This window comes from Chiloscyllium plagiosum, unplaced genomic scaffold, assembly GCF_037043375.1.
Source record: "Chiloscyllium plagiosum isolate Xiang-an unplaced genomic scaffold, Cpla_swu_hap1 HiC_scaffold_7, whole genome shotgun sequence".
Taxonomy (NCBI): domain Eukaryota; kingdom Metazoa; phylum Chordata; class Chondrichthyes; order Orectolobiformes; family Hemiscylliidae; genus Chiloscyllium; species Chiloscyllium plagiosum.
Window position 1 is genome coordinate 49,809,843 of NW_028270145.1, and position 19,247 is coordinate 49,829,089.

The following is a 19,247-nucleotide window of genomic DNA, read 5'->3' on the forward strand; positions in this document are numbered from 1 at the left end:
AATGAACATTGCCTCGTGGGCATCATTACCCACAACATGGACAGTGCTACATATGCAAGCACTATACCTGATGCAACCATTTATAACTAGTTGCTAGTGTGCCCTGCTTCACATAGTTGGGATTACAGGCACAATGGCAGGGCATTGCATTTATTGCAGGATGATGGTGATGGCTGCCTGAAAGGTGGGTGCCAGTGCCCATGGTGGAAGAGTGCATGTGGCTGGTGTTCATGGGTTGCACCCTGCTGTGAGTAATATTGAGGTTGTTTAGAACAAGCAACGCTGCCAGGTACTGTTTCTGATTTTCCCATGCCACATTTTCCTGCTAGTGCATTTGGCAAGATTGCATATGATATTGGTCTGATAACAAAAATATTTAACAATTAGGGGTAGTCAACATAGTTTTGTGTGTGGAAAATCATGTCTCACTAACTTGAATGAGTTTTTCGCAAAAGTAACAAAGAGGATTGATGAGGGCAGAGCTTTGAACATGATCTATATGGACTTCAGTAAGGTGTTCAACAATGTTCCTCATGGTAGTTGGTTAATAAGGTTAGATCACATGAAATACAGGGAGAACCACCTATTTGGATACAGAACTGGCAGAAGACAGAGGATCGTTGCTTTTAAGACTGGAGGCCTGTGACCAGTGGTATGCCACAATGATCGTTGAGGGGTCCACTGCTTTTTGTCATTTATATAAATGATTTGGTTGTGAACATAGGAGGTACAGTTAGTCAGTTTGCAGATGACACCAAAATTGGTGGTGTAGTGGACAGCAAAGAAGGTTACCTAAGAGTACAATGGGACCTTGATCAGATGGGACAATAGGTTGATGAGTGGCACCTGGAGTTTAATGTAGTTAAATGTGAGGTGCTACGTTTTGGAAAGGCCAATCAGAGCAGGACTTAAACACTTAATAGAAGGTCCTGGGGAATGTTGCTGAACAAAGAGACCTTGGAGTGCAGGTTCATAGTTACTTGGAAGTAGAGTCACAGGTAGATAAGTTGGTGAAGAAGGCGTTTGGTATGCTTTCCTTTATTGGTCAAAGCATTGAGTATAGGAGTTGGGAGGTCATGTTATGGCTGTACAGGACATTGGTTAGGCCACTTTTGGAATATTGTGTGCAATTCTGGTCTCCCTCTCCTATTGGAAGGATGTTGTGAAACTTGAAAGGATTCAGAAACGTTTGATAAGGATGTTGCCAGTGTTGGAAGTTTTGGGCTACAGAGAAAGAGCCTGAATAGGCTGGGGATGTTTTCCCTACAGCATTGGAGGCTGATGGGTGATCTTATAGAGGTTTATAAAATCATGAGGGGCATGGATGGGGTAATAGACAAGGTCTTTTCTCTGGGGTGGGGGAGTCCAGAACTAGAGGGCATAGGTATAGGGTGAGAGGGGAAAAATTTAAAAGGGATTAAGGGGCAACGTTTTCACAGAGGGTGGTGCGGGTGTAGAATGATATGCCAGGGGAATTGGTGGATGGCTGGTACAATTAAACATTTAAGAGGTATCTGGATGGGTATATAAATAGGATGGGTTCAGAGGTATATGGGCCAAATGCTGGCAAATGGGACTAAATTAATTTAGGATATCTGGTCAGCATGGACGAGTTGGATCAAAGGGTCTGTTTTTGTACTGTACATCTCTATGATTCTATGGCTCTAAGCAATGGAGAATGTCAAATGGGAGCTTGCATTCCTGAGCAAGGACTTTTCCTTGCTGCATGAGCTAAGTGGAAAGTTGGGGTGGGATGATCTTGAAGATGAGTCAAAAATCTCATCTGATTCTAACACACATTGAACCATGGTCCATGGCATTCACTTTTTCATAGGATTCCACCACATGTGTTAATAAAGAAATGGAGGTCACCTTAATACAATCTGGTGAGGCAGTGGTCCATTAGTTGGTAGTTCCATCTCTAGTATCCTAATGAGATGTTATGAGTGGCTCACTTCAATAAGAAACTCATTAATGTGGACTATGCAGTCAGTGCACTGTACAAAAATCAAAATCCATGAATGTGCCATGTTAATCTGTTAAAAGTATACCATGATAGGTAGGATAGTCAGGTGAGAAGTGTGGCTACAGGGATTAAAGGAGTAGAGAGTGCTGTAAAAATATCTGAATAATTCAAGAATGAATCAGAAATTGAAAGGTTATCCTTCCAGTCATCAAATTAGACAATACAAATTGATCACAGTTGGATGGCATATCTCCTGGAAAGTAATCAAGGTGACTTGTAAAAGCTATTTCAAATTCATAAATATAGTAATGTTAATAGACTACAGTAAGTCCTTTGGCCAGACATCATGTTGCTATAGGGACTGGGTCAGTCATAAAGCAACATTCTGAGAGACTAAACCCAGAGAAGTTAGTTCATGTGATTGCACATAATATTGTGATGGAAGAGATCAAATTCTTGATCAACAAAGACATTGTTGAACTGAGTCACTGTGGCTGGAGCTCACCAATTATAGTGATATTGAAACCAGATGGATCACATTGATTGTGTCCAGATTATCAGATAGTTAATGCAGTAACAACAGTGGTTCATATTTCAATTCTGGAATCGGAGGATTGTAATGAAGGGATTCGACAAGCATTGTTCATTACAAGAACATTGATTTATGAATAGGAAATTGAGAGTCGATAAAGTTTAGAACTGGAAAATGCACAACAGGTCAAGCAACATCTGAGGAGCAGGACAGTCGATGTTTCAGGTCAGAACTTTTTGTCAGGACTGGATTTGAAATGAGTTTATGAGTTTGAAATAGCTTTTACAAGTCACCTTGAATATTATCAAGGAGATACTCCATCCAACTGTGATCTATTTGCATTATCTAATTTGATGACTGGAGGGTTGACTTTCCATTGAGTCCTGATGAAAGGTTTTGACCTGGAACATCGATTCCCCTGCTCCTCTGATGCTGCTTGACCTGCTATGCTTTTTCCAGCTCCAGACTTTATCGACTCTGACTTTCCAGTATCTGCAGTCCTCACTATCTCTAAGTCTACAAATGGGATATTGACAAGTTCCATTGATTGATATGGCTAAAAGAATATCAGCTTTCCTAAATGGAGATGGACCTTATTAATGTAAAGCCTCAACATTCATAATAAAGAAAGCAACTTTTCAATGTTTAAACAATAATCAATGAATTATGTAACAGTTTTGCGTAAGTCAATAACTTACACTGATTGTGTTCATCCAGACCTGAGAATATTTCCAATATTTGAACAAATTATTTGATCAGTTACAAAAGCCAGTTTGGACATAAACTTGGTGAAAGGTGAAAATAATTTATTTGGTACAAACTGGGAGATAAAGCCAAGTAGCACCTGGAGAGGCAAAAATACAAGTTATCTTAGATTTTCAAGTTCCTCAGACAAAGTAAGAGATTTTAGCGGATGCTTGTTCTAAGTTTCATCACTATAGTGGCTCTGATGCTGTTTGTCAAAGAAAGGCAAGAATGTTGAATGGACAGAGAAATTTCAGAGTGTTTTGACAGCTTCTGAGCTGCTCTGATTTGCGTACTGATTTTAGCAGCACTGAATTATGCTAATCCATTAAACTGGCTTTCGATGCTAACATTGCTACTGTCATTTTATTATAGGAAGGTGAGGTGGGGATTGAACAACCAGTCAGATACTTTGCATAAAACCTGAAACATGCCAGTAGAAATATTCAATTGTTGCAAAAGAGACTTTGAGTTTGGTATGGGCTCTACAACATTTTAAAGTCTACATATCCAAAACTCAGCTGAACTCTTACTTACATCAACCATAACACTAATTTTTCTAGCAAGGTTTCATTTGAGTTTAATAGTACAAACATGCAATTTGAAAATCATTTATATAGCAGGAATATAATATCTTAATGGACACTTTAAATATGGAGGAAAATAAATGCTGTGCTCAAAATGGACTTTTATAGAATATGGTTGTAATGAAAAGTATTTGTGCATATAATATAAATATATTATTACGGTCAAAGTGAAATCCATATTGGTAAAATGGAAATAGTGACAAATAAATTATAATAGAAAATGTCAAATTTTTCTTGAAGATGTTTATTCATTCTTTTCTACAGCAAGGTTCATAACATTATTATTATTATAAGAATTTGAGTTCTGAATTGGAGGAGAAATAAATTTTAATGTTAGAGCGTTGTGAAGTTCTAATCTTTTCTTAAAGTTCAGAAATATATTTGGAGGTAGGGTTCAAAACAGCTTTGAAGTAAAGTCATGTAATTTTAGCTAAATAACCAACAACTCACTGGGGAGATAATTGTGAAGGCATTTACTAATTTGAATGTTACAACCAGTAGAAGTCAAAAGTCACACAACACCAGGTTATAGTCCAATAGATTTATTTGGAAGTACAAGCTTTCAGAGCACTGCTCCTTCATGGGGCAGGATCATAGGACACAGAATTTATAGTAAAAGATCAAAGGGTCATGCAACTGATGTGATGTATTGAACAAACGTAAGTTGCTGTTAAGTCTTTAATCACTTAGATTGGAATTGCAGGTTTTGGTTGATTAATATGTAAATCCCAGAACTCCTTTCAAGGTTTTATTAAAAAAAGGTTACATCTCAGCTCAGGCAATGCATTAAAGGTGTGAGGTTAAAGTCTGTCTGTATCCCAAACTTGAGTCAGACTGGTTTGATTTCCAAAGCAGGAATTTATAAAATGTCACATGGACTGAATGCCTATAGATTGTGTGCTTTTTGAACAAAATACAACGTATCTGCAAATGCAGACTCACCCCATAGACGTGTGTGTGTGTGTGTGTGTGTGTGTGTGTGTGTGTGTGTGTGTGTGTGTGTGTGTGTGTGTGTGTGTGTGTGTGTAGTATAGTGGGGTCACCTCTAGTGTGACATGAACCCAAGATCCCAATTGAGGCCGTCCTTTTGGCTATTAGCCTTTGCTCGGCAACTCTTAGATTAGATAACGTACAGTGTAGAAATAGGCCCTTCGGCCCAACAGGTCCATACCGACCCACCAAAGTGCACCCACCCAGACCCATTCCCCTATATTTACCCCTATCTAACATTACGGGCAATTTAGAATGGCCAATTCACCTAACCTGCACATTTTTTTTGGACTGTGGAAGGAAACCGGAATAGCCGGAGGAAACCTACGCAGACACGGGGAGAATGTGCAACTCCACACAGTCAGTCGCCTGAGGTGGGAATTGAACCTTGGTCTCTGGCGCTGTGAGGCAGCAGTGCTAACCACTGTGCCACCCTCTATGCTGTTACGTATGCCAGAGTTGCGACGCCACAGATTTCTTACAGAAACTCAGCACCCGTGGACCAGTCGAAGCAGGAACATTCCTCCTCATAATGGATGTTTTGACACTCTACACTAGCATCCCCTAAAACGACAGAATCGCTGCAACAGCCTTAGTACTCAATATCAACAGCTGCCAATCTCCAGGCACCATCCTGCAACTCATCCGCTTCACCCTCAACCACAATGTCTTCACCTTTGACAATCAGTTGTCTATCGAGACACACAGAACAGCCTTGGGGACCAAATTTGCACTCCTATATGCCAATACTTTCATGCACAAGTTCGAGCAAGACTTCTTTGCTGCACAGGACCTCCCACCAACATTATATAGAACATAGAACATAGAACAATACAGTGCAGAACAGGCCCTTCGGCCCTCGATGTTGCGCCGACCTGTGAATGTTCTCAACCCGGCCCTACACTATCCCATAATCATCCATATGCTTATCCAAGGATTGTTTAAATCTCCCTAATGTGGCTGAGTTGACTACATTGGCAGGTAGGGCATTCCACACCCTTACCACTCTCTGAGTAAAGAACCTGCATCTGACATCTGTCTTAAATCTATCACCCCTCAATTTGTAGTTATACAAGCTGTCGTCATCATCCTAGGAAAAAGACTTTCACTGTCTACCCTATCTAATCCACTGATCATCTTGTATGTCTCTATCAAATCCCCTCTGAGCCTTCTTCTTTCCAATGAGAGCAGACTCAAATCTCTCAGCCTTTCCTCATAAGACCTTCCCTCCAGACCAGGCAACATCCTGATAAATCTCCTCTGCACCTTTTCCAATGCTTCCCCATCCTTCCTGAAATATGGCAACCAGAACTGTGCACAATATTCCAAGTGTGGCCGCACCAGCATTTTGTATAGTTGCAGCATGATATTGCGGCTCTGGAACTCGATCCCTTTATGAATGAAACCTAACACACCGTATGCCTTCTTAACAGCACTATCAACCTGGGTGGCAACTTTCAGGGATCTGTGTACATGGACTCCAAAATCCCTCTGCACATCCACACTACCAAGAATCTTTCCGTTGACCCAGTACTCTGCCTTCCTGTTGTTCTTTCCAAAGTGCACCATCTCACATTTAGCTGCATTGAACTCCATTTGCCATCTCTCAGCCCAATTCTACAGTTTATCCAAGTGCCCCTGCAACCTATAACATTCTTCCAAACTGTCCACTACCCCACCGACTTTACTGTCATCTGCAAATTTACTAATCCATCCACCTATGCCTGCATCTAAGTCATTTATAAAAATGACAAACAGCAGTGGTCCCAAAACAGATCCTTGTGGCACACCACTAGTAACTGGACTCCAGGCTGAATATTTTCCATCAACCACTACATATATACCACAATATTTTCTTCCTGTGGACCCATGGCTTGGAGTCACTGAAACTACTACACAGTGATATCGACAAGTTTCATCCCACCATCAGACTTATCATGGACTACTCTTTAGAATCAGTCTCGTTCTTGAACACATGCATCTCCATCAAGGATGGGCACCTCAGCACCTCACTCTACCAAAGGTCTACAGATAACCTCATGATGCTACATTTCTCTAGCTTTCACCCTTAAGATATTAAAACAGCCATCCTATACAGAAAGCCCTATGCATTCACAGGATCTATTCAGATGAGGAGGAATGCGACAGACACCTGAAGGTGCTGAAGGACACCCTCATAAGAATGGGTGATGATGCTCAACTCATTGTTTGCCAGTTTCAATGTGCCACTGTGAAAAACTCTAATAACCTCCCCAGGAGACAGACATGTTATACAATCAATAGAGTACCCTTTGTTGTCCAGTACTTCCTAGGACTGGAGAAACTACATTATGCTCTTTGCAAAATGTAATTTAATTACATTTTACTTTGCTCAAAAACTGCATGAATCCATGTAAGATTCTGTAAATCCATTTTTTCGATTAGAATCAGTCTGACCATTGTGGCACAGACAGCCTCACACAGGGCATCTCACACCTTCAATGAATTATCTGGGCCGACATGATACTAATTGTTAAATTTCACTTGAGAATGTAACTTATAAAAAAGTTTTGCTATTTGCATATGAAAGAACTGAAACCAACATGGTCATTCTAAAAGATGAGAGACTTAACAAACAATCCAGGTCTTTTTCAATATACAATTTCAGTTACGTCACACTGTAAACTTTTGCTATAAGTTCTGTGACTTACAATCCTATACTCCACAACCACCCGATGAAGGAGCAGTGCTCCGAAAGCTAGTGCTTCCAAATAAACCTGTTGGACTATAACCTGGTGTTGTGTGATTTTTAACTTTGTACACCCCAGTCCAACACCGGCATCTCCAAATCATGCACTTTGCAGCCTGCAACACATTACTGATGAAGATGAATACCTCGCCAAGACCTTCTTGCCTTTAAACAATCGCCAAATGTTAAACAGACTATTGTTTGCACCAGGACAACAGCAACCACAACACCATACACCCCTGTCATGGCAACCCCTGCAAGACATGTCAGAGTATCGCCATGGATACTACCATTATATGTGGGGATATCCCCCACCACATGTACAGCAGGTAGGCATATAACTCAGCCAATATTGTCTATCTCATTCACTGCAAGCAAGGATGCTCGGATGCATGGTACATTGGCAAGACCAGGTAGACACCGCAAAGTAATCACCAGACAGGGGTGTTCCCTCCCAGTCAGGGAAGACTTCAACCGTCAAGGACATTTGTCCTCGGATGTATGGGTGACTGTCCTCCAAGTGGATTTTGGGATATGCAACAAAGCAGAGTCGCTGAGCAGTGGCTGATAGCCAAGTTCGGTACCCATGAGCACAGCCTCGACCAGGATCTTGGATTCATGTCACACTACAGGTTACCCTGATACACTGTACACTGTCACTCACACACAGGCACACATACACACACACTCTTACACACTCACATACTTACACAACTATCACTCATACAGGTGCTCTGTCTCAGACACATACATGCCCACAGTCACACTCACGCGTGCACCCTCCCACAAGCATATACTCCATCACACACACTCTCTCTCACACTCACACACACAAACACACAAAAGCACACACTTACACTCTCAAACTCTCTCCCTCTCTCCCATACATGCACACAGACAAACTCTCTCCATTACACACACATGCGCACACACTCACTTACAAGTTTGGGAGTGAGTTTGCATTTGCAGATTTATATTTGCAGATACATTCTATTTTGTTCAAAAAACTCAAAATCTGTAAGCAGTCAGTCCATGTGACACTTTATAAATTTCTACTTTGGAAATGGAACCAGTTTGACTCAAAGTTGGGATACAGACACATTCCAACCTCATCCCTTTAATGCATTGTCTGAGTTGAGATGTCCCTTTTTTTTATAAAACCGTAAATTTTCTTGGGACTGTGAATTGAAAGAAGTTCTGGGTTTACATATTAAACAATTGAAACCTGCATTCTTATTCTAAGTGATTAAAGACTTAACAGCAATCTAGGTTTATTCAATGCATTGCATCAGATGTAAAACACTTTTATCTTTTGCTATAAATTCAGTGTCATATGATCCTGCCCCACCAGCTACCAGATGAAGGAGCAGTGCTCTGGAAGCTTGTACTTCCAAACAAACCTATTTGACTATAACCTGGTATTGTGTGATTTTTAATTTTGTCCATACCAGTCCAACAATAGCACCTCCACATCATGGCAACCAGTAGAAGGAATGAGAAAACAGGCCATTAGTAAGCTCACACAGGGAGAGTAGGCCCATAACAGCAAAGAGGAGTCGAAAAGTTTGGTGCTGGAAGAGCACAGCCGGTCAGGCAGCATCCGAGGAGCAGGACAGTTGACGTTTCGAGAATGAGCTCTACAGCAGAGGGGCTGTTATTAGCAATCTCCAAGCAGTTATGACTGGGGAGAAATATTGAAGTGCTTAGATGTTAGTGAAAGTAAAAGTTCTAATGTAGATGGCTCAGGAGTTGTCAGTGAAGAAAATATCCTACAAAGCTGTTGAAATCATGACTTTAAGGAACACATGCTAAGCAATAGTGAGCTGAACTAGCAGTTTGTTTTAAGGGTCTTTGGGATATACATTAACCGAAAAAAAATGCATCCAGTGAATGCGTAGCAATTTATCAAAAGGAAATTGATTACAGCCATGCCAGCTGAGCAAGAAGGTTTAGCTTAGAGATAGGGGTGACATATTGCTGAGGTTTGAATGTTTGTGAGGGCATTACTGTGATAAAAGGGATAATATTTCTTTCTGAGAATTGTGATGAGATTACCCCAATAATCTTTGTCTAGAGTAACATACTTTTTAGTTTTCTTTTGCATAATAAACCATTTTCTCTTTTGTTAAAAATACAATGACAACTTCTTGTGAACATGTTCAGTGACTGACCTCCACAGTCAACAAAAAGGTAAACAAAACTTTTGATCTATCAAGCCAGTTTTCACTTTGGGATCTGATGTTTTTAAATCAACACTACCACCAATTGGGACCATAACAACTTTAATACAAGCAGAATTTCAATACAGCCATTTCTTTGTTTCCGCGAGGGTTCCATTCCTGAAATCTCCTGCCAATGATGAAATTTGCGAGTGAGGAGGTTGTTAACAATTAAGTTAAAAATAAGTTAAAAATCAAGGATAGGTGAGTTTTGCCTGAAGATATTGAATTTTGTTGATACTTAGTTTATGGTGCGAATAGGCAAATTTGTGATTCACAATTTCGTGGATAATGAGAATTTACTTAACATCCAAATTTGACTCATTGCAATGTTATTGTATCTGGTCATTATCACATTGCTGTTCATGGCAGTGAAAATTAATTACTGCATTTGCTACAGTACAACAGTTAGTACATTTCAATTAGCTGTAAAGCATTTTGAAATGTCTTGCGGTTATGGAAGATGCTATATAAATGCAATTCTTTCTTTGTTTCTGTTTAAACTTCTGAAGTAACTTAACAAACATGATGCTGGGAGGCTGTATTCGTTGGCTGAAAGATTTATTCAAGACAGAAGTGGTTAGACTTTTGGATATGGGGATTGTTCAAAAGGTGCAGGCAGAAGATCAGCTATGATCTAATTGAATATTGGACCAAGCTTGATGGTCTAAATGATCATTTAGATTCTTTCCTTTCATTTTTGTTCCTTTCATTTCTGTTCTTCTGTGTCCTTTTATATTCTTGTACGCCCATTTATTTCTGAATGAATAGTACTGAAACAGATTAGCTGGATTGTTTTCATTGTTATTAGTGTTCAAATCAGTTGTGCCATTTCCACAATTAAAACATTTAGATTACTTACAGTGTGGAAACAGGCCCTTCAGCCCAACAAGTCCACACCAACCCTCCAAAGAGCAATCCACCCAGACCCATTCCCCTACACCTAACACTACAGGCAATTTAGCTTGGCCAATTCACCTAACCTGCACATTTTTGGACTGTGGGAGGAAACCCACGCAAACACGGGGAGAATGTGCAAACTCCACACAGACAGTTGCCTGAGACAGGAATTGAACCTGGGTCTCTGGTGCTGTGAGGCAGCAGTGCAAACCACTGTGCCACCATGCCACCCTGATGACATTTTATTAAAATAAATTGCTTCATAAGCTGTGAGATATGCTGAACTTATGAAAGGTTCTATACCATGTAAATGTTGCTTCCTCGTGAAGTTGGTGTTAGAGACTCAGTTTAACACCTGAGGGCACTCTTACCAAGTGACAGTGGAACTAGATGCCTAATGATCTACTCATTAACAAGCTACATTTGTACAGTGTTATTAGTAAACAAAAATATCCCAAGGTGAGCCACAGATAAATAAAAAGTGAATACTAAGCTAAAGTCAGGGCCCTAATGCTTGGCATATTTGAAATGGAAAATGAGGAAAAACCTTAGCAGTGTTCAGTTGTGGAAGACTTAGCTAAAGCAGATCAAAGACTAGCAATTCTGCAGAAAGTAACTCACCTATTGTTTCCCAATTGCCTGTCTATCAACTACAAGGCAAAGTCAGGAGTATGATGGAATACTCCCCACTTGCCCGAATGAGTGCAGGTAGAAACTTAATGCTGTCCAGGACAAAGCAGATACTAGATTAACACCCTGTCCACCACCTTCAATGCTCACTGCCACACCATGGATGCACATTGGCAGCAGTGTGGACCATCTACAAGATGCATTGCCTTAACTCACCAAGGCTACTTTGACTGCACCTTCCAAACAGGCAGCCTTTACCAGTTTGAAGGTCAAGAGCAGCAGAAAAATGGGAATCCACCTCCAGAAACTCCCAAGCCACACACCATCCTGACTAGGAAATAGACTGCTGTTCCTTCAGTGATGCTGAGTCAAAATCTTGGAACCCCTTTCCTTACAGCCACACTGGCTGGCCCTACAATAAATGGACCGCAACAATTCAAGAAGACCACTTTCCACTACTTTGCCCAGGACAATTAGAGATGGACAATAAATGCTGGTCTAGTCAGTGATGTCATATTCCATGAATTAATAAAAATAGCTAATATTTGTTCTTTCAAAGAGGAGCCCAACCATAATAGGCTGAATGGCTTCCTTCTACTCTGACAGTTGCTATCATTATAAGATTTCTACATCCCTCATGGTACCTCTGTGCACAGTTGAGTGCTCTAAGCCTTGGCTCTGTCACTAAAGTTGCCTGGATCTTGTCGAGTTTACAGGGACAGAGTTTGCTTCTCAGGAAATCACCAAAACTTGGCTTGCAGAGACTTCTCAGCAATTTGATGTACAGTCATGTGGTCTGCATTTGTACAGTCACTACCAGATGTGAAAATAGATGTAATTTAGATTACAGCCAAGCAGAACCCTGTTGGCATCTTTTAATCCCTCCTGGTTGCACCATTTAAGCATAGCTTTGTATGTGAATGATAAGTTCGCATCTTAAACTGCTTCACAACTATTCAAATTCAAACATTTGGAGAAAGGAGAGAATCTCCTACTTAAGTGTTTAAATTAATGCACAGATAGTTTAATGGATCTGATGAAATCTAATACTTTTTAAATGAAGTTTGATGTCACATTGTATTTATAGTAAATTTAATGCCAAACTGAGGGATGTACCCTGACTTGAACCGAATGTTCCGAGTTTAGTATTAGTATAAAGCGGTAATTACTTATCACTGGTGTTAAGCTTGGAAGTTCAGATGTGGTGGCTTAAGAGTTTAATAGGCTTTAATACATGTCAGATTCTCCATGACTAAAAAGGTGCCATTTGTGTAACTTGTTTAATATAACACTTACATCACTCTGCAAATATATGTATGATATGTGATGTTATATATAAACAGAATTACTGCCATTATGGAGTTAATAAATCAAAATAATTTTCTAAATTGTTGTTCATTGAGATGATACCCATTTAAGTCCATAGAATCTCTACAGTGTGGAAGCAGGCCATTCGGCCCATCAAGTCCACACTGATCCTCTGAAGACCATCCCACCCAGACCCACCCCATCTCTTCAACTCTGCATTTCCCATGAATAAATCCATCTAACGTCCACATCACTGGACACTATAGCAATTTAGCATGGCCAATCCAACTGACCTGCACATCTTTAGACTGTGGGGGGAAACCAGAGCATCTGGAGGAAACCCATGCAGACATGGGGAGAATATGCAAACTCCACTCTGACAGTCACCCAAGGCTGGAATCAAACCCAGGTCCCCGGTGCTGTGAGGCAGCAGTACTAACCAAGTCACAGGTATCAATGCCTATTAAATATTGATTGTGTTACATCTTACTGTATAAACCATAGTAAGAGCAATAGACGTAGAATAAAATTCTTTCTCATAATAATAATAAACCAAGTCCTGAACATGCCCTTTTGTCTTAAAATCTAAGGCCTCCCATTTTTGAGTTTAAGTAAATCTTAATTGTCTGAATATAAATTTAATTGTCTATAGCAGTTGGAGGCAGTAGAGGGAATGTTTGCCAAATTAACATTTGGAATGAACGTGCTATCTTTTGAGGAAAGGTTGGAGAGGCCAGGTTTGCACCTAATGAAGTTTAGAATAGTAAAAGGCGACTTGATTGAAACATATAAGGTCCTGTGGGATCTTGACAAGGTGCATGAGGAAAGGACATTTCCTTCTGTGGGAGAATCTAAAAATAGGGGTCACTATTTAAAAATCATTTCAAGCAGAGTTGAGGCATTTTTTTCTCTCTCAGTCACGAACGTCTGGAATGCTCTTTCTGAACTGGTGGTCGAAGCAGAAACCTTGAATATTTTAGAGGCAGAGGTAAATTGATTCTTATTAAGCAAAAGGGTAAAATGTTATCAGGGATAGGTGAGAATGTGGAAGTCAGATTACAATCAGATCAGCCATAATCTTCTCGAAGGGAAGAGGTGAATGGTCAAATGCTTCTATGTAGTTTATAAATATTCATATTCATAGTCAAATTCGAAAAGAACAAAACTGATTAATATTTCAGATGGGACCCCTTATTGACTGTCATTAAAATTACTCATATATCTTCCCTTGAAACTGTTGAGATATATTGAAAAATATTAGGTGTATTGTAGGCAAGGTGTAGGAGATGAATGCAACATGTTAATAGGCAATAGTAACATAATCTTGTACGTGATCAAGGGGATTGACACGAGGGAAAATTTCATCATTAAATTGTACTTCAGTACTTCATCCCAGCTGTTGTTTTACTCTTGTATGAATAAGATGAGACCGATGGGATGGCTTGCCATTACTTATATTTATTCTTTTCCATCTTTGAAAACATTTATTGCTAAGTTCTAAAAGTTGTTCAAGTTTTCCCTTGCAAAATCTTCCTCTGTGGAGCACTCTTGGTCAGTGGCTGTAAAGCACTTGACCTACTCTTGGGAAATAAGGCAGGGCAGGTGACTGAGGTGTCAGTGGGGGAGCACTTTGGGGCCAGCGACCATAACTCTATTAGTTTTAAAACAGTGATGGAAAAAGATAGACCAGATCTAAAAGTTGAAGTTCTAAATTGAATAAAGACTAATTTTGACGGCATTAGGCAAGAACTTTCAAAAGCTGATTGGGGCAGATGTTTGCAGGTAAAGGGATGGCTGGAAAATGGAAAGCGTTCAGAAATGAGATAACTTGAGTCCAAAGACAGTACATTCCAGTGAAAGGAAAGGCTGGTAGGTATAGGGAATGCTGGATGACTAAAGAAATTGAGGGTTTGGTTAAGAAAAAGAAGGAAGCATATGTCAGGTATAGACAAGATAGATCGAATGAATCCTTAGAAGAGTATAAAGGTAGTAGGAGTATACTGAAGAGGGAAATCAGGAGGGCAAAAAAGGGACATGAGATAGCTTTGGCAAATAGAGTTAAAGAGAATCCAAAGGGTTTTTACAAAGACATTAAGGACAAAAGGGTAACTAGGGAGAGAATAGGGCGCCTCCAAAGATCAACAAGGCAGCCTTTGTGTGGAGCCGTAGGAGATGGGAAGATACTAAGCAAGTATTTTGCATCAGTGTTTACTGTGGAAAAGGACATGGAAGATGTAGAATGTAGGGAAATAGATGGTGACAACTTGAAAAATGTCCATTTTACAGAGGAGAAAGTGCTTGATGTGTTGAAACACATAAAAGTGGATAAATCCCCAGGAACTGATAAAGGTGTACCCTAAAACTCTGTGGGAAGCTAGAGAAGTGATTGCTGGACTTCTTGCTGATATATTTGTATCATCAATAGTCACAAGTGAGGTGCCAGAAGACCAGAAGACTGGAGGTTGGCTAACGTGGTGCTAATGTTTAAGAAGGGTGGTAAGGACAAGCCAGGGAACTATGTCTAAAACACATGAGTGAGTTTTTGAAGCAGTAACAATAAAAATTGACAAGGCTAGAGCAGTGGAAGTGTTCGACAAGGTTCCCCGTGGGAGAATGATGAGCAAGGTTAGATCTCATAGAATGCAGGGAGAACTAGCCATTTGGATATAGAATTGGCTCAAAGGTAGAAGACAGAGGGTGGGGGTGTAGGGTTGTTTTTCAGACTGGAAGTCTGTGACCAGTGGAGTGCCACAAGGATTGGTACTGGGTCCATACTTTTCGTCATTTATACAAATGATTTGGATGTGAGCATAAGAGGTATAGTTAGTAAGTTTGCAGATGACACCAAAATTGGAGGTGTAATGGACAGCGAAGAAGGTTACCTCAGATTACAACGGGATCTTGACCAGATGTGCCAATTTAGAGTTTAATTTAGATAAAAGCAAGGTGCTGCATTTTGGGAAAGCAAATCTTAGCAGGACTTATACACTTAATGGTGAGGGAGTGTTGCTAAACAAAGAGACCTTGGAGTGCAGGTTCATAGCTCCTTGAAAGTGGAGTCGCAGGTAGATAGGATAGTGAAGAAGGCGTTGGCATGCTTTCCTTTATTGGTCAGAGTATTGAGTACAGGAGTTGGAAGGTCATGTTGCAACTGTACAGGATATTGGTCAGCCATTTTTGGAATATTGTGTGCAATTCTGGTCTCCTTCCAATTGGAAGGATGTTGTGAAACTTGAAAGAGTTCAGAAAATTTATGCAAGGATGTTGCCAGGATTGGAGGATTTGAGCTGTAGGAAGAGGTTGAATAGGCTGGGGCTGTTTTCCCTGGAGTGTCAGAGGCTGAGGGGTGACCTTATAGAGGTTTATAAAGTCATGAGGGGCATGGATAAGATAAATAGACAAAGTATCTTCCCTGGGGTGGGGGAGTCCAGAACTAGAGGGCATAGGTTTAGAGTGAGAGGGGCAAGACCTAAGGGGCAACTTTTTCTCACAGAGGGTGGTACGTTATGGAATGAGCTGCCAGAGGAAGTGATGGAGGCTGGTACAATTGCAACATTTAAAATGTATCTGGAGGTATATGAATAGGAAGGGTTTGGAGGGATATGGGCCGGTGCTGGCAGTTGGGACTAGATTGGGTTGGGATATCTGGTCGGCATGGACGGGTTGGACCGAAGGGTCTGTTTCCGTGCTGTACATCTCTATGACTCTAAGTTCTACTGATTTGGAAGTAAAACCCCATCTTAATAATAGATGTCTGTTGGAAATGAAAGTGAAGAAGTTCCTCTGTCTATTACACGTCAACAAGTCCACATGGATGAGTTTGTGTGACCTTGTTGAACTGTTCGTATAGTACAGATAAGTTCTCATATTTTAGTCACTGCATCATTTCCCTTCTTCATCATCTTGCTCCGCCCCACCTCTTGTGACCTTCTCCTGTCCTGTCACTTTTTGAGAACTCTGCAATGAGGTTTAATTTCTGACATATTGAATTCTGTTTCCAAGTTTTTAAAATTAAATGTAAGTCTTTATTGGGTTCCAAATCGTATAAGTAGATAAAATTATGCTATTTGAATTTTGATTTTCCCATAATGCCTGCAAAAAGAACTAAGAACAAACACTAAATAAATACTTCTATAAATTCTGTGAAGAAAAAAGCTTAAGTTTCGGATATTAGATGATCTCTAACAGTAACGTGAGGATGTGTTTTGGGAGAAATATTGCATAAGAAGCATCTGTCAGTTTTGAACATATTCAATTGTTGGTTTCAGCAGGGTTTCAGGAGGCATCCTATTTCATGTATGGTTTCATTTTAATTCAGAAGCTGCTATAAAGTGATTAAATTAACCACTTTCATGCAACCTCACTATAATCCTCATTCTGCATTCCGGTATTTTCTAAGCTTGTTTTCATGCTGGATGGTGTAACAATCCTGAAATGTGGTATAAAATGAAATTCTGCCGTGTCATGAATACATTAACATTTGAATCTAAATTCTCCACCATGTCAGCTAATAAAACGGTATAAATGAACCACGTTTGCTATAAATAATTGTCTATTAATACTGTGGCACTCTGCAGCAAATTAAAGTCTCACTTGACTGAACACAGCTGTAGCAGAAAGACATAGCTCACAATGAAAGGTGATTGCATGGGAAGCACTATTAAAGCCTCAGTACCTTTTTCTTTCATATTTAGGGACATTTCAGACAATTAATATTTATTTAAACTTGAAAACAGGAGAGCTTAGATTTTAATAGAAAAGGACATGCTTTAGACTTGGTTTATTAATTCTTATTTATGAGGACATGGAATTTTATTCTATGTCTATTGTTCTTAATATGGTTTAATCAGTAAGATTTAATGGAAGAAATATTACAATTCTGAAAAATTGTTGTAGGTACATATAAAATTATATATTTCATAAATACATAAATGTGTTTTTGGCCACATGAATGCAAGATTAGGATTTGTTATATTGCTTCAGGATACAAATCAAACACATACCACTGCACTCTATGGCATTTAACACTTAAGGTATTAATGGATCTCCTATGCCATTGCTCCTGGTAATTTAGTTGATAAGGATAGAAGTGGAATAGCACCATATGAACATTGTATTATTTTGCTGCTAGGATGGATTACTTTCCTGATTTGTAACCGACTTTGATAGTATTGAAGCATTTATAAGACAATATAAAGTATTAATTGATGTATTTATTTAGAAGATCTTATTCAATTTTGAGACAAGTTTACATTTTGAATGGTCAAATGCTGTCAAACTGCAACATCCTGTCCTAAGGTAGTCATGTTAGTGAGGCACATTGGCAAATGTTGAGGGCAGATGTGGATCCATATTGAGTCTCCCAAAGGCCCCAAATATGTTGCCAGGAAAATCTAATCATAGAAGAAATGAATTGCCTCTGAACCTCGATAAACTTAAACTCGTCCAAATCCCTGCTGCCTGTATCACAACACATTCCAAATCCATTCACCATCAGCCCTGTGCTAATTAATATATATCTGTTTTCCATCCAGCAATGTCTCATTATAAAATTCTCATTCTCATGTTGAAATGCTCGCACAGTTTTGCTCCGCCCCACCTCTTGTGACCTTCTCCTGTCCTGTCACTTTTTGAGAACTCTGCAATTCTGACATTGTGCGCATCTTCACCTCCCTTGTCTCACATTTGGTAGCCGTATCGTCAGCTGGAGGGCCTCAGAGGACTTCGGCTCCTGAATTACCGTCTTAATTTTCACTGTCCCTCCACCTCTCTCTTTTCGTTTACAACACAAAAACCTGCCACTTTAGACCTAGCATTTGTTACTTTTCTAATTTGGCTTAGTGTCTATGTTTACTGGATTACGCTCCTGTGAATCATATTGGGTGGAATTTTCTGGGCCCACATGCAGCTTTTAGATCCTCTATATCCTTCTTTCTTGACCTTATCTCTGTTACATTCACTAGCATTCCATGGATAGCCATGGATACTTCAGCGACTAGAATTACATTCACAGATGCATTCCTTGTGGAACCGCATATGCTCACGATTGGACTATACATAGTCGGTGTGTAGCTGGCAGGGTATATTCTTTCTCTTAGATCCAGTGAGTACAAACCTCTTCACTAGTTTGGTTCCATCATAACCAAGCTGTTTCTTTGCGCAAAATCTGGACCTGATTGGGTTAAGCAGCTCATGAGAAATCACAGTCATATGCAGTCTTACTTGTAGTTCTTAAGAACATCCAACGTAAGAGTGAAACCTCACTGGATGCATAAGCCAACCCATGTGAGGCAGTCACACTGGCTGACATCGGCAACCTGACCAGGGCAGGCAAACACAGCTTAATTCAAAAGGCAGCCAGCTCAACAGGTTCAAACAAAGGTGGGTTTGAGAAAAAGGAATGGTAGGGAATGGAACTTAAAGAATGTGGTCATCGTGGGAATATTGAGTAGGGAGGAAATTGAGACAGAAGGGAGATAGAGGCAAGGGCACCGAGGAAGAGTGGGAGCAGAAGATGTTACACTGGGAACACAATGGACTAAATAAGTGGTTAGTAAAATGAAAAAGGGATGGTGTAAGGCTAAAGCTGGGTGTTGGGATCTGGATAGAATTGAGATCAGGAGAAAAGAGGAGGTGTATCAAT